Source organism: Pangasianodon hypophthalmus, chromosome 12 (genome assembly GCF_027358585.1).
Source record: "Pangasianodon hypophthalmus isolate fPanHyp1 chromosome 12, fPanHyp1.pri, whole genome shotgun sequence".
Lineage (NCBI taxonomy): Eukaryota > Metazoa > Chordata > Actinopteri > Siluriformes > Pangasiidae > Pangasianodon > Pangasianodon hypophthalmus.
The window spans coordinates 14,327,301-14,342,363 of record NC_069721.1 but is presented as its reverse complement, the minus strand read 5'-3'; the positions used below and the strand labels follow the sequence as shown (position 1 = coordinate 14,342,363).

Below are 15,063 nucleotides of genomic sequence, written 5' to 3'. Positions count from 1 at the left end.
CTCCAGATCTGCCATGCTACTGATCAGGAAAAACAGTTATTAAAGATGAATGAATGAGAGACAATATGTGTAATAAATGCAAAATACTGAGATATCAAAGCTAGGTTCTACATGGTGAACTCTGGAATGTGTTGTAGCCTCATTATGGCATTAAACATTCAAACTAAATAACAATGAATATCACTATTCATATTTTTGTAACAGATTGTTAAGTGAGATACACTTCATCACTACAAGTTGAAGAGGTGGCATATTTATCCAGCCTTTAGACAAGTCTGCGTTAGAGATCAACCGTTGAAGAGCACACTTTTTAAAAGCTGTAGCTCTGTAAAATGGCTGCCTTCCTTTATACTGTACAGCTAGTATTATGTAGATACAGTACAGGTAGTATTATGTAGACATTAAAACAAATTTCATGGTATAGCATTTTAAATTTGATATATCAGAATATTTTTGTCTTAGAAGTATATGTTTAATAAATGGAAATAAATGTATTTCATTCTACTTAATTTTACTGATCCTGGCCACACTCCTCTCTTTATCCTTGTGACATCATCCTTGTATATCCTTATAATTGCTGCCATTTTGAGGACTGTTTGCATTTGCGTTGCTCAGCAATGCCAGAAATGTAGTCAAATACCACAACTGCAAAAGAAAAACCATGTGACTTAAATACAATATCAGTAATGGTGTTGAATGGTGTGTATTATAAACTCAGAAATGATAGAGGAAAGTCTCTTGAGGATCCTTCAGCAGCAGGCGATCAGTTGCACTGCCAGGATGTTCACAGGCAAACCTCAGGCCAAGGTCACAGAATGCTTCAGGCTGTATTTATGGCGCTACACAGTTTAAACACGTGTCTTCACTCCCACTTTAAGAACCATTACAGCTATCGGTCAAAGTGAAATGGCCAGCAAAGAGACACCCGAGACTCTTGTCAGGTCCAGTTTGGAAAACACTCTCTCTCACACACACAAACACAAACAGTTATTAAGAGCTGTCACTACCCATTACCCACACAGAATACCTGACAGACTCTCTCTTCTTTAGTTTTCCTTCTCTTTTCATAGTCATGAACACAATTTAAACACAACTTACAAACATTTACCCAGATTCAGGCTGTCAGTCCACGGTGTGAACAAAAATCAAATCAAAAACATCCTTTCTCAAGCATGGGTTCATGTGAGAAAGATGGGATTGGGATCAATGTGGCCTGTGACTCAAATGTCCATCTTAACACATGGGAACCCTGTAAAAAACCTACCCATCAATCAAGTGTCCTTTCTAAGTCAGGTTTTTAAAATGATTAAGAGGACGGTGGTGGCAAAGTGTCAGCGATACTGAGATAGAAACATAGGGAGGCATGAGATTAAACAAGAAATACTATTACTAATACTATACACATATATAAAATACATATATAAAGTATTTTCAGCAGCAGTTGTGCTGACATTCATGCTTCAGGCCTTAAAATATCACAAAAGCAGATTCATTATCTCATGATCGTTTGCCATGTTTACTGCTAATCAAATACAGTGTAAACGCTGGAATAAATACCATAATTTTGGATACAGAGAGTAAGACAGTACAGATAAATGATAAGAAAGAGAGGGAGAAATGGGGGAAAAAGTGAGGAAAAAAGGTTATGGGGAAAAAAACCCTTTGGCTTTAGAAGGCTGACTAAAATTCTGTGTCTTTGTGTTTCTGAATGTCACACACTCGACTTTATATCTCCTGACATTAGAGAGGAATGGAGGCCAGTATTGTGGTGCACCCTGGGTAATTGTTTATGCTCTAGCACTATGAGTTCTGCACAGCCTGGGACTCAGAAATGAAAAGAGGAGCTGATGGCAGTGATGAAAAACTACAAGGAAATGAAGGAATACTAACAGGAAATCCTCTCAGGAATTGGATACATTAAGACTCCCCGAAAGACAGAGATACACTGGGACCAAATGTGTAACGTAAATTAAAGGCAATTTGGATGTTTTCCTAGCTTGGGTTATCACATACGTCTAAAGATTCCACAGGCAGTAAGCCATTTCTATGTGAGTGTGTTAATCCTGGACTTTCACAGATGATAATGTTTTAGAGAGTTTTAAAGCTCTTGCTTTCATAGCAGCCATTTTAACAAGCTAAAAAAAATGTCAAGCATTGCAATTTGTTACAATGTTAAGAGAGATGAACACAGCTATAAAACATTCACTCTGAAATATGCATTGAGCCTCACACTCTCAGAGTCCCTTAACCACATGTGAAAGCTGGAAGCTGCACATCTAGGAGGGAAAATGATACTCTTACATTCCATTCAAATTCAAATTCCATCTGTGAGGAAACTCAGAGTAACAGCATACAACAGCTTCTAGACTTATCATGAGACATGGAAAAAAGTGGCTGCATATAAAGAAAAGAAGACGAAGAGAAAAGCAGACCGAGAACAGCTCAACCTAAGTGCTTATATGGGCTTTTAATAGAATCTTTTTCAAAACTACACCTGAAAGCATCATTCATCTGTTAGTGCCAGTGCAGAGGAAGATCAATGCCGGAGTTTCAGAAAGTGCACTTCATGACAGTTTGATTACAGAAAATGATTTGGCCATAAGCTATTGTTCTCTCCTCTTCATCTAGATGCCAAAGCCTTTCCTTCATTCAAAAAAATTGATTTCCTTTTCAGACAAAGGGGTGGAGAAAGGTCCAGACTACAGCAGTGCTGAATGTTAAAGAGCAGTGGGGAAAAGCCTGAAACAGGCCCATTATCACAGCTCAGCTAAATCAGTGGATTGGGATCTTTGGCCATTCCGCATGCTATGAGAATTCAAATCACAGTTAACTGACAGTATTTGAAGGTCAGAGCTTTATGGTGATAAGATGAAAAAGAAGAGCATTGAAAAATGAGTCAGAGCTGTATGGTGATCCTCTGAAAACATGTTTACTTTCCCTACTTACAGCTGAGTGTGTGAGAGGATTAAGATGCAGCTGTAGCACGTATGCACTACCATTAAATTGTTTTCCATTCAAATGACCCCTAAGTTAATTTTTTTAATGGTCTCTCAGTGAGCATAAGGTATGTGCTCATATCCATTCGATTAATATAAAAAGGACTGTTAACAGTACTTTTTAGTAAATAGTGGGCAGCAGGTAGCATTGCCACCTTACAGCTCCAGTTACTGTCTATGTGGCCTTTAGGTGTGAAATGGCAGAAATGGCAGAAAAGCCTGCTCAAGTGGCGAGTCTTTCAATAGGAATAACAATAGGAACCATTTAGATCCATAGGATAGACATCAGTAAATAGGGTTGGAAATTGTGGTCCAAAGTGCATATTCAGTGACTGTGATGCTCATGCATTAGTGTGATATGTAAGGACAAAAACAGAAGAGCAACTGAAAATGTCAGTGCAGGATGTGATCATTCTGTCAGCAAGAACAGTACGTCCACAACTGTGGAAATGGCAGAAAAAGTGGTATGGTCAGATGAGTCATCCTTCACCATACTCTTGACAAATGGGCGAGTGCCTGGTACAAGCCTGAGTGCTTGACTCCTATGGTGAGGGGGTCTGGTGGCTCTATCATTCTGTGGAGGGCGTGTATTTTTGCTGGCATGATCTGGGTCCATATATCCCTTTAAGACCAAATCACACCGAATGAATTATATCAAGTGTTATGTGTAGCATCACGTCATGTGTCGCACCAAGACCTCATTTAATTCCAATTTAAAAAGTGTTTCAATCCACACAGACCATCAGAGGCACTTCACACTAAAGCTCACTCTGCTCTTATTTTTCTTGTTGTTAGAAATCCACCATGGATCACGGTGGCCCAACATGAAGAACATGAACAAGGAAAAAGTTTGTTTTTTCCTTTAGTTTCTCACCAGTCCGTATGTTACAGACACACTGTTAGGAGACTGACCACGTAAATGTGATGGAAATTTAAGAGACAGAACAGAGTACAAAACCTTCATCAATATAGTGGACCAGCCATAATGAAATCTCAATTAAATGCTGAATAGCTACTGTGCAGAGACTAAAGACCCCCACTGTGGATGAATAAGTCTAGAGGAAAGAATTGTCAATTAAAAGGGCAGTTCTCAGTGGGCTTTGCTCCCTGTGCTGCTGTCAGGGTCTGGAGAGAGCAAACACAATATGTCCTCAAGGCATTTTTCATCAAGCCAAGTGTCACGAGCAAAGGCTGACGATCAACCCAAGAGACTTCTTAAAATGTGATCTGTTCCAGTGTGAGATGGCTTTTGCCACAGGGATGGAAGGGAGAACTGACAGTCTGATCATACCATAAACTTTCCTTTTATGTTAGCAATCTTTAGAAAAAAGATTTGTACAGTAGTTTATAATGCATTATATGATATTGACAACACTGGATATTTATTCTTCTGTACACAGTCAAGCAAGACTTTTTCACCAAATCTGCTTAAGGTTAATAAGTCTGGCATAACCTCTAATCTACTGTAAATCACAATAAACAAAAACACTCAGCTGACCTAGAGTCTGCCAAAGTGCCACCTTCCCCATCCACTGGCATATGCCAGGAAAATAACTGTGCATGCTGCAGGACCTCAGATCATGGGAGACAAGAAAAGCCTTAAGCTTGCTTTTGCTTTATGCTCCATTCTGCACAACTTACTTTCATAGTCAGCACAGCAAACATGAACCAATTCATACCGTATTCTCTGCTGCAAGATCAGATCAATGAGGTGAGAGTTATGTCCTGCTAACTCTTGCAAGATTAGGAAATTGAGAATCTCTATCTTGGTTTTGCAGTTTGTGCTAGGGCTGCATGACAATGACTAAAATGGTAATCACAAGTTTGCTCAGTATCCCCAACATGAACAGTTAACACAATTATTCAATGCTATAAAGTTTGATCATTTTTAATAAAAAAAATAACTTTGTACTTTCCTTCAGATGTATACTATAAATATCTGAGAATAAAATCCAATTATCTAACTTTGACTACAACTTCAGTGAGTTAGTTAGTATTTGAATTTGGTATTTGGAGATCATGTTATTCAGGTTATTTGTACAGCCTTTTTATACGACCATTCTTCCTATAACACAAATCAATATATATTTTTTTAATTTCCCCCATTTTCTCCCTAATATGGTCCTGGCCAATTCCCACCCACCAGCCAATTCTGCCCTACCATACAACAGCTATGGGAAGGTGAGGGCTAGCACATGCTTCCTCCAAGATACATGAACCCAGCCAACTGCATCTTTTTGAATTTCTGTTCATGCTGTGTCACAGGGCAGTGTAGGAACATACTCTGAGGAAAGCACTGTCTGTCCTCTTCCGCACACGAGTTCACAGACACACATGATTGGATACTGTCGTTGTAGGCAGACAGGGGAGAGAGTACGTCATCCTTCCCACCCAAAGAGCACGGCCAGTTTAGCTCTCTTGTACTCCTGCCCACAGATGGCTATGGAATCATTGGGATTCAAACTCACGATCTCCAGACTATAGGGTGAACACTTTTCTGTTGTGACCCCATAGGATCATGGTGGATTCTGGAGCCTATCCTGGGAACACTGAGCATGAGGTGAAAATATACCCTGGATGGGACACCAGTCCTTCGCTGTGCACCATACACATACACACATATTCACACACTAATTTACACCTGGGGCAATTTACTGCGGCCAATCCATGTTTTTGTGAGGTGGGAGGAAACCTGGAGAACCCAGAGAAAACCGTCACCAGTAAGTTCATTTAGGATCTAAAATGCTAACGTAAGTTTTTCATGCCTATTTCATATTAGCAAAGGCTTAAATCCAGTCTCATGGCTGGGCTTTGGTTAAATCTCTTTGAACTTTTATAAACTCTCCCACCGCCTCCTCTTTATCTCCTGTCACTGATTCGTATCTGTAGAGAGTTTGTTAACAGTGCACATACTGTGCAAAAGGCCAAACAGTCCTGCCCTCCCATTTCACTCTGCGTACACTACAGCAATGACCCCTGCTGAGACTGGACGGACATGTTCACTGAATACAGCTCACTGCCCACTTCTGTAGGAGGCATACAAACCGTGCAACTTTCACGTAATTGTAGACTCTGGTGTTATGTGGGGTTACGATAACATCTGAAAGTGATTGCTATTAATGCAGGAGTTAAAAGTTGTTCGCAAGCATAGCTGACATCCAGTAGTCTAGTTCAACAGTCCTGTTTAATGCACTATTTGTTCACCTTAAAGCTGATGTGTCACAAAGGTCACTATTAACCCTCCCTTTTAAATTCTAACAGTGCAAACTGAAGTAGAGCGAAATGGAGGATGGGCATCACATAAGCGAGGATTGATGCTAATACATTACTGGAATTGCAGGAACAGCTTAAGTCTGTCTCCATGACAACACTGAGAGGAGTGCTCCAGCAGCAGAGCACTAGGGGTTCTCCATCTTTTTGAAAAATCGGACGTTTAATGCTACCGAAAGGGAGACGCATACAAAAGCAATCTGATCTATTTGGAATGCATTCCTTCTCTGTGTTCATATCAAGAAATATTGAAGTTGATTATTAATGTGGTGTGTGGTAATGCCCCCATCATAAGAGACAGAGTAGACATTGTCACATCCAATAAAACAGAATTTAATGAGAAAATTAACTGATGTGAAACAAATCAAAGGCAAGTGGTAATGAGTCATAAGCACTAAAATGTGTTCATTCCTCAAACCTTTAGCTTCGACCTTTTTTAGGAAGAAATCTTAGGTGAGGAATTTCACACCAGCACTTTGTGCACATCTGCCAGGGTGCGAAATCTTTTTCATTTTTACACTTTGTTCTAAACATCTGTCCTGAAACAACCTGTCCCAAAAACTCACTCTACATTGTGTGTTTTGCATGTGAATGGAGAAATATACACTCACAGCCACTTTAATACGAACTGTACACCTGCTCGTTCATGGAATTATCCAATCAACCAATCATGAGGCAGCAGCACAATGCAAAAAATCATGCAGATACAGGTCAAGAGCTACTGCTAATGTTCATGTCAAACATCATAATGGGCAAAAAAATGTGCTCTCAGTGAATTTGACCATGGCATGGTTGCTGGGGCCAGATGGTTTGACTATTTCAGAAACTGCTGATCGTCTTGAATTTTCTCACATAATGTGTTTACACAGAATGGTGCAAAAAAAAAAAAAATCCAGCGAGTAGCACTTTAAGTGGATGGGCTACAACAGCACAAGCATACCAGCCAAGAACAGGCTACAGTGGGCACAGGCTCACTGTAACTGGCAGGTCTGGACAGGCTGAAAACACTGCTGTGGCATGCAGATGGTAGGGTCAGAATTTGAAGTCAACAGCATTAATCCATGGGACCAACCTGCTTTGTGTCAACAATTCCGGCTGGTGGTGATGGTGTAATGGTGTGTAATAATTTCTTGCCACACATTGGGCCCTTTAATTTACATCAGATGAGCATTGCTGAATGCCACAGACAATTTGAGTATTGTTGCTGACTTTGTGCATCCCTGTATGGCCACAACTCATCAATATTATAATGGCTACCTCTAGCATGATAATGTGCCATGTCACAAAATACAAGTCATCTCAAACTGGTTCCATGAACATGACAATGAGTTCAGCGAACTGCAGTGGCTTCCCCAGTTATGGGGAAGATCTGATCCAATAGAGCACCCTAGGATGAGGTCACAGCATGAATCTGAGTCACATCATGAATGTGCAGCTGACAAATTTGCAGCAGTTATGTGATGAAACCATGTCAACCTGGAGCTTAATCTCAAAGGAATGTGTCCAACACCTTGTGGAATCGATGCCACAAAAAGCTGATGCTGTTCTGAGACCAAAGGTGGGTCCTAGTATGGTGTTCCTAATAAAGTGGCCACTGAGTGTATATTAGTAGTAGTAGTATTGTGTTTTATGGCTATCTTGCTTGTCTTGAATATTTTAACACTCTCTAGGACAGTAGGGCCTCACAGAAGATTAGAATCTAAGAATGACAAAATGGGCTCCTATGTTTGATCTTGCATTTTAATAAACGAGAGATGGGATAAGTGAAAAAAAAAATCCCATGCCATTTAACATTGAAATGAGACTGAAATTTACAAGATCATACCCAGTTTCAGTCCCCTCAATATGAGCCATAACATTACTGCTCAGTTATACATGTGGGACTGAATGAGTTCATGAAAAACATGAAGAATAGAGGTAACCCTTGCCAGTTCACATTTGCCAACCAGCAAATCCACCAAGTGAGTGATATAAAATGAGAGGTTTTCGATTAAACAAATCTAACCATAAATCTAAACACACAATTGGGATTGTTCTATTCTATCTGGGATTGGTACTCTTTACCACAACATATTAAAAGGTTAACAAAGGTAAGAAAAAGTTAGCAAGTGTACCATCTCCAAGAATGTAAGTAATTTGCTAAGCAGGAGTAAAGAATGACAGAATGACTAAATGACTGGGATGTGACAAGGATGGCAGTGAAAAATGGTGAAACCAAAAAAGACGGCAGGAGATTACACTGCAAAGAAAGCAAGGAAATGAAAAATAGGCAATGATGGAAAATGTATCCTTTAACTGCTTCAAAATGGACATCATTGTTTGAGTTATTATCACCACTGCCATTTACAAGCTAATACTTAAATAGCTGCAGAAATAATATTAAAAATGGCCCATGGTCCACTGAGTGCACATGCACCATATGTTTATTAAAGTTTCACTTTGCAAAGGGTACAAGACTTACACTTCAGTGGTATGTAAAAATAGAAACAGTTAAAAATACAGGCATACTTTAAATGATAACATCCACCAAGGAGTTCAGCATGAAAGTAAACAGAAATTCACTTCCTTTAAAGTATCTCTTGCCCAAATCCAGCACATTAGCCTTTAATAAAGTCCCCTAGTGCCCTTTGAAGAGGAATCTGAAGAGGCTGTTTCCCTTCATCAGTAGCGTTTGAAGATCTTGGCTCACCTGCCTCCAACTGCGATCTCTCACACTCTCCCCAAGTCCTCAATGCACAAAATCACACAGGCCTAGTGCTCTTAATTGCACTCTACTCTATTACTTTCAAGTGTTGCTTATCTGTGGGAATGTACTGCAATTATTATTTTTTTTTATCAAGGTGGCTTGACTCAGTCACTAATAATACACTTGGTCTCCGCTCTCAAAGACAGACAAAGACACAATGATCTCTTTAGAAAGCACAAGTCAGACTGATTGGTATGAATCACGCCGCCATGTGCTTGAGCTGATTGGCCTTATTTTACTGATTATGAATTGCTGGGAGGAAAATCAGGAAATATTCTCAGAGATCTGTCAAACAGACTGTGTGGGCTTTTATGCCTTGCAGTGTACACACTGATATTCACAAATGGTCTTTGCAGCATGAGGCTTTTATAAAGCATGCATTCAGAATTGTATGAAAGGCATCAGCATGGTGCCCATGTACCTGTGCCATACTTGCATTATTTATACTGGTATACCAGCTAGTACACTGGTGACTGTATTAAATAGTAGTTCAATACTGTTTTCCATTCCCTCACCAACATGGAATGAACATGAATAGTGCACCGATTCACTCATATAAATAAGCTATATATAGTATTAAAAGAAAATATTATACAGGCTAGAATTCCATAATGTATATCCACACACCTACAGAGCTTTACAGTGACTTGTAACTGTATCCTGCATTTCTACATAAACACAGACACTTTCTTCCTCAGTCCGACAATCTAATTGTGCCATACTCAATGTGGCCGTATTAACATTTTAACACACTAACGTGTGCCAAGTGTTTCACACAGGTACACACATTAGCCCACTGCCAATATCAGCAAATTACTGCATAATCAGAAGATAATAAGTACACCACAAGCTAACAGTATTCTCTGCTCTCAAAGTGTTCTCTAAGCTGTAATTGTCACCTTAGAAATAAGACAGAATCAGTGTGGGGTTGATGAAGAATTTGTCAACATCTTTTTCTGACATTTTCTGGACTGGAGGCAACTCTTGTTTATTATAGGAATGCTGGTAATCTAAAAAAATATATATTTCACTGAGATGCAATTATACTATGTGCTTATATCCATTACACCATGTTGTTTTTAATGTTAGTTCTAAATGTAAGCTTCAGAAGTATTGGCACACCTCATAAAAAACAAATGAATAAAATCAAATGAGTGATATTTTGAGATTAAGTATATGGGGTGTTCTATAGTTTTATTTTAACAGAGTATTTTTTCACACATAAAAACATTAAGTGGTGCAATTTTTCTGCAAAATGACAAAATGGTCAAAATGATCAATACACCTACAAATAATAATTGGTGATTCCTCGTTTGGGAAGAACAACAGAGTTTATTACTGTAATTTGTTAACAAGAAGAAGATTGGAGTACACTTGTAGAAAAGTCTTGTAGTGTGCACGTGCATCCAATTCCTGCCAACTTTTAAACTCTTCTATACTTTTACAAAACTTTTATATTGTGTCCCTGGTTGTGCTTAATCTTAATTTTAAGTCTGTTTTTATGTATATGTAAGGAAGGTTTTATTAGAAAGTATAGGCTGTTTGAGATGATATTCATATATAATCAATATATTCATAATCACTGTGTGTAAATTTTTTTAAAAAATTTTTTTTTAACAATAATTCTTGCAATTCTCTTAAAGGATGTGTGTGGCTCTGGAATAAATGGATGTCCTGAACTTAATATATGATAAAATATTTGTGACTAAAGTTTAGATAAAATAGTCTGAGCCCAATGCTTCTTCATCCCTGCAACACTCATTGGCATGCATTCCAAATTCACACATTTGTGATGGAGTGTTGAGTGCGTGGATCAGTTTCTAATGCTCACGTACGTGTAATGGGACACAGCAAATATTTAGTTCAAGAAGGTATCTGAAATGAAATTTAATTTGTTCCTGTTTAAAATCCCTTCAATTCTTTACATAGCTTGATACATTTACCTCAAAGGAGCATCTCACACAGGCCTGGTTGTGTGGTCTATGTGTGCCATATAGTTCCAACCCACCTGAATACCGCCACAGGTCCACATTTGTGGCTTGCAAACACACACGGATGGGCAATATAAAAACAACCACTAGCTACTGGTGGAGAGAAAACACCCTGAAGACAGCCCTAGAGCTTTCTGCAGATCCAGACCTTTCTGAGATGCTTTAATATTTTCCCAAATATTTAGAGAGATTTGGGCTGAAATCAGGGGCACATGAAGGCTAAGTTTAGCTGAGAGGAGCAAAGCATGTTTAGGCCTTGGGCACAATCTGAGCTCTGACTGTCTTGAGTATGGCCTGTCTGCACTCTGGCCTAATGTTAGACTTGAAGCCCATTTAATGATCCTTATACAGTATGGGACAGAAAACAACCTGGTAATATTTTTTATACCTTTATTTTAACAGAAGCCACTACAAGGGGATTGATGTGGAAAAGGTTATCATAAAGCTACAATTAAATAATAGACTAATTAAATATCAATCCACTGGGTACACCCAAATTACATTTAGGCCTTCAAGCCTTTAGGTTTAATCTAAGATCACTGGCTATTAGCAGACAGTCAATGAGAAGGTCAATATCAGAGACAATGTGACAGTCAGCATCTGTCTATCATAGCCTGCAGACCTAAATGCTCCACATACACACGGCAGCCCTAATGGGTGGGCTAAAAGACTAATCTTTAGATCAATATGATATGTGCAGCCTTTTTTGTGCTCCAGAACAACAAATGCACACTTACCGTGGCAGAATTACAAACGAATGAAGTGTGGCACAAATCTGTCGCACAAATCTGACAAGACATGCTGTTATAGGAAAAATATTCAACAATGGAATTGTGTGATTACCATCCCACGTTTTTTTTTTTTTTTACAATAACAGTCAATAAATTTGTTAAAACATTTTTTAAAGAATGACAAGTTACATTTTATCCATTTATAGTTACATTTCATGCTGCGGAACATCTGTTAAACAAATTAATTCCTATCATCACTTATATTGTAACAGTTATAATGAGAACATACTAGAACACACATTTTAATATAAACGTGTGATTTGCTGGAACTAATCTCAGAGCTGTGCTGTTATTAAAAAAATCAGTTACCTTCTGACCAATCAGAATCAAGAATTAAACAGTGCTGTGGTATAAAAAGGTTTATTCTGAATGGTGTCTATGTTTCTATATTACAGTCCTACTGACATCTTTCCTCCTTTATGATGATAGGATGCTTCCAGTGTGCTGGCGTATGCAGTACAGTGAAGGCATTCTCACCTGAGTAAACATAAGTGCTGGCAAGGCAGCCATGTCAGAACTGCATATGGTCCTTAAAGATTCTTTAGAGAGCTTTAAATCTGCTACACAGGGAATTTTATAAAATAGGTCTACCTAAAATCACCACACAAATGAGTACAAAACAATGACACACCATAGACTCAACACGCAGCAAGGAATGAAACAAGTTTCTTTTGAAATTGAGATTTAAACATGCATCTGGTGTAGTTTTTCACAGAACTCTATGATGTGTGTCAGATCCTAACCCAAAACATGGCAGAACTAGTGCATTCATCTATAATTCATTGCTGCACATACTCTGCATTTTGGAAGAAATAAAATGAATTTTATTATTATATTGTGTTACAAATAAGATTGTATGTCAGAGTGAGTCATTTCATCATTTCATCATTTCATCTCTGATCTAAGACACACTCAGTATGGAGATGGAGAGAAGCCATTACTCAGTTTTTAACCAGCTTTTCCCATTTTATCCATTATCACTCCCAGCATGAGCACAGCAGGACACAAGCCTGCAAAAGCAAAATATCTGCTGGAGAATTTGCTTCCAAAATGCACAATGACATAGCCTGACTTATTGTATGATGAAATGTATATTTTATTCCCCACAGAAAACAGAGATCATGATCATGCAGGTTTCTCTGCGACCAATATTTAATATATAATGCCATTTTCTTTTAAAACACAAACACATGCATACACAAAACGAAAAATATTGCTGTGTACTAGCCATCCATCCTTGACGATAAACAAAAGAGAAAGCATATCAGGTTCACAAACTGTGAACGAAATACTGTCAAGCAGTTTCTACAGAAGCGTTTGTGTGTGTGTGTGTGTATGTGTTTGTAAAGGAAAAGAGGGGAAAAACATGCTGCAGCTTGTCGGCCTCAATGAGCCTTAACACTCCACACAGCACATACACTATTTCTTTCCCAACTCTTCCCTCACTTCCTCTACTTCCCCTCCTTCTCCACATCAGCTCCTATATATACACACACACACATTAACATGGTCTGACACACAACACACACACACACATACAGTCTGTTCATAGAGAACCTACTAATTCTGAACTCATGCCTGGCTGCTACACTAAAGACCACTTGATGTGACTTTTGGTGAGAAAACAACACAGAACAACTCTCCCTATCTCTCTCTTTCTCTCTCTCTCTCTCTCTCTCTCTCTCACACACACACACACACACACACACACACACATATATATCCATCACTACATTGTTTAATCATATGAGAAAACCCATCAGAAATCTATATGTAGTTCATTTACCATAAAACAGGTTTACTCATTCAACCAAATTACTGTACTGTAGCATTAAAGAACAATATTCCTTTACAATAACAAACATACAGCTCACACCAGTGCTCATCATGCCTGTTAAAAGAAGTAAGACACTGACTAACAGGCACATTATAACACACACACATGTGCAAAGCAAATGAAGCAAACACAACAAATGCACACACACACACACACATTATATATATATATTACATTATATATATATATATATATATATATATATATATATATATATATATATATATATATATATACACACATAATGAATAATGTATGGACTGTAGAATCAACATACAAATCTTGTACAAATCTGCACACGAATCAAAGACACAAACAGAAATGAAATATAACTGACCAGAAACCATATGCAGCAATAGTTAGGTACAGTTGCCTTCATTTGCCTTCATCTCTGTAGAAATCTATGAAGAGGAGCAGTAAAGAAAAGAGGAGAGTCTGTTAGCAACTATGCAGCTCACACCATGTGTCTCTTAAGCACATCTCACACTGATGGAAAAGAGATTTACACAAATTGCAAAGCTATTTTTAACATGCTTGTGTTCAAGCCATTGTTTCTGCTGAGCATAAAAGAAAACAGAGATACCATCAGGACTAAATGAAGTCATTTGCTAAAAACATCATTAAGACCTCCCTCACAGCAGGCACAAAGAGCAAACTGGACATAAAATATCAAAAAGGAACAAATCCCCCACAAGGAGCAAATGAATTGCATCAGCAAACACCCTTTTCAACTTATAGATAATTAGCTTAAATTCAAATAATTTGGTCCAGTTTAAATGCACACAAATACTGTGTGTTACCACCCACACAATATCATTGAAATTAAAAGGACAGCTTCACCATAGCAACACAGCAAGCATCCCCACTCGCCAGTCTTTCCATTACAGAAAACTCCCACACACACACCTGTCCCAGATCACCTCTGTCCCACACTCTTCCTCCAATTTGAATGTGGGCAGAGAGGAGCAATGAGCTTCCATCAAATCTGTTAATACACACTATTTATTCAGGTTCTGTTCAGAGAAGCCCCTCTGGAGTCCTTCTGATTAAAAACAGTGAGCACAATAAGCCCTTAAGTTCCATCAGGTTATTTTTCATACCCAAACAGAGCTGGAATGTCTGCAAGCATCCCTTGCCAGTAAAAAGATTAATCATCCTCCACACACACACACACACACACACACACACAATAGCAACTGCAAATGTATTTACTTGCAAAGATCTCCAAATGAACTTTCCATGCAAATAACATGTAATCCAAATTAAATTTATACTGGGGGTAGCAGTGGAACTAGTGTTACTATAAATGAAAGGATGGGAGTCCTGACAGAGGGTAATAACTATCTAATGTTAAAATTGGTGAATGTTAGTTCAGTGTGTTATTAGAGTGTTCAGAAACTTTGTTATTTTAACAAGCCTGAAACTAGCAAAA

At 38.4% G+C, this 15,063-nt stretch overlaps 1 protein-coding gene across 2 annotated transcripts in view; it reads right to left on the bottom strand.

Annotated features, from left to right (window-relative positions):
- Window positions 1-15,063, bottom strand: part of ndst2b (N-deacetylase/N-sulfotransferase (heparan glucosaminyl) 2b) — a 51,204-nt gene that overhangs the window by 15,794 nt on the left and 20,347 nt on the right. The window contains exon 3 of one of the 2 annotated variants that reach the window (XM_034309568.2): window positions 13,969-14,032. The exons of the other annotated variant lie outside the window; for it this stretch is intronic. The gene's annotated coding sequence lies outside the window, so the exon portion shown is untranslated. The remainder of the gene's footprint in view (window positions 1-13,968; window positions 14,033-15,063) is intronic. 2 annotated transcript variants of the gene reach the window in all.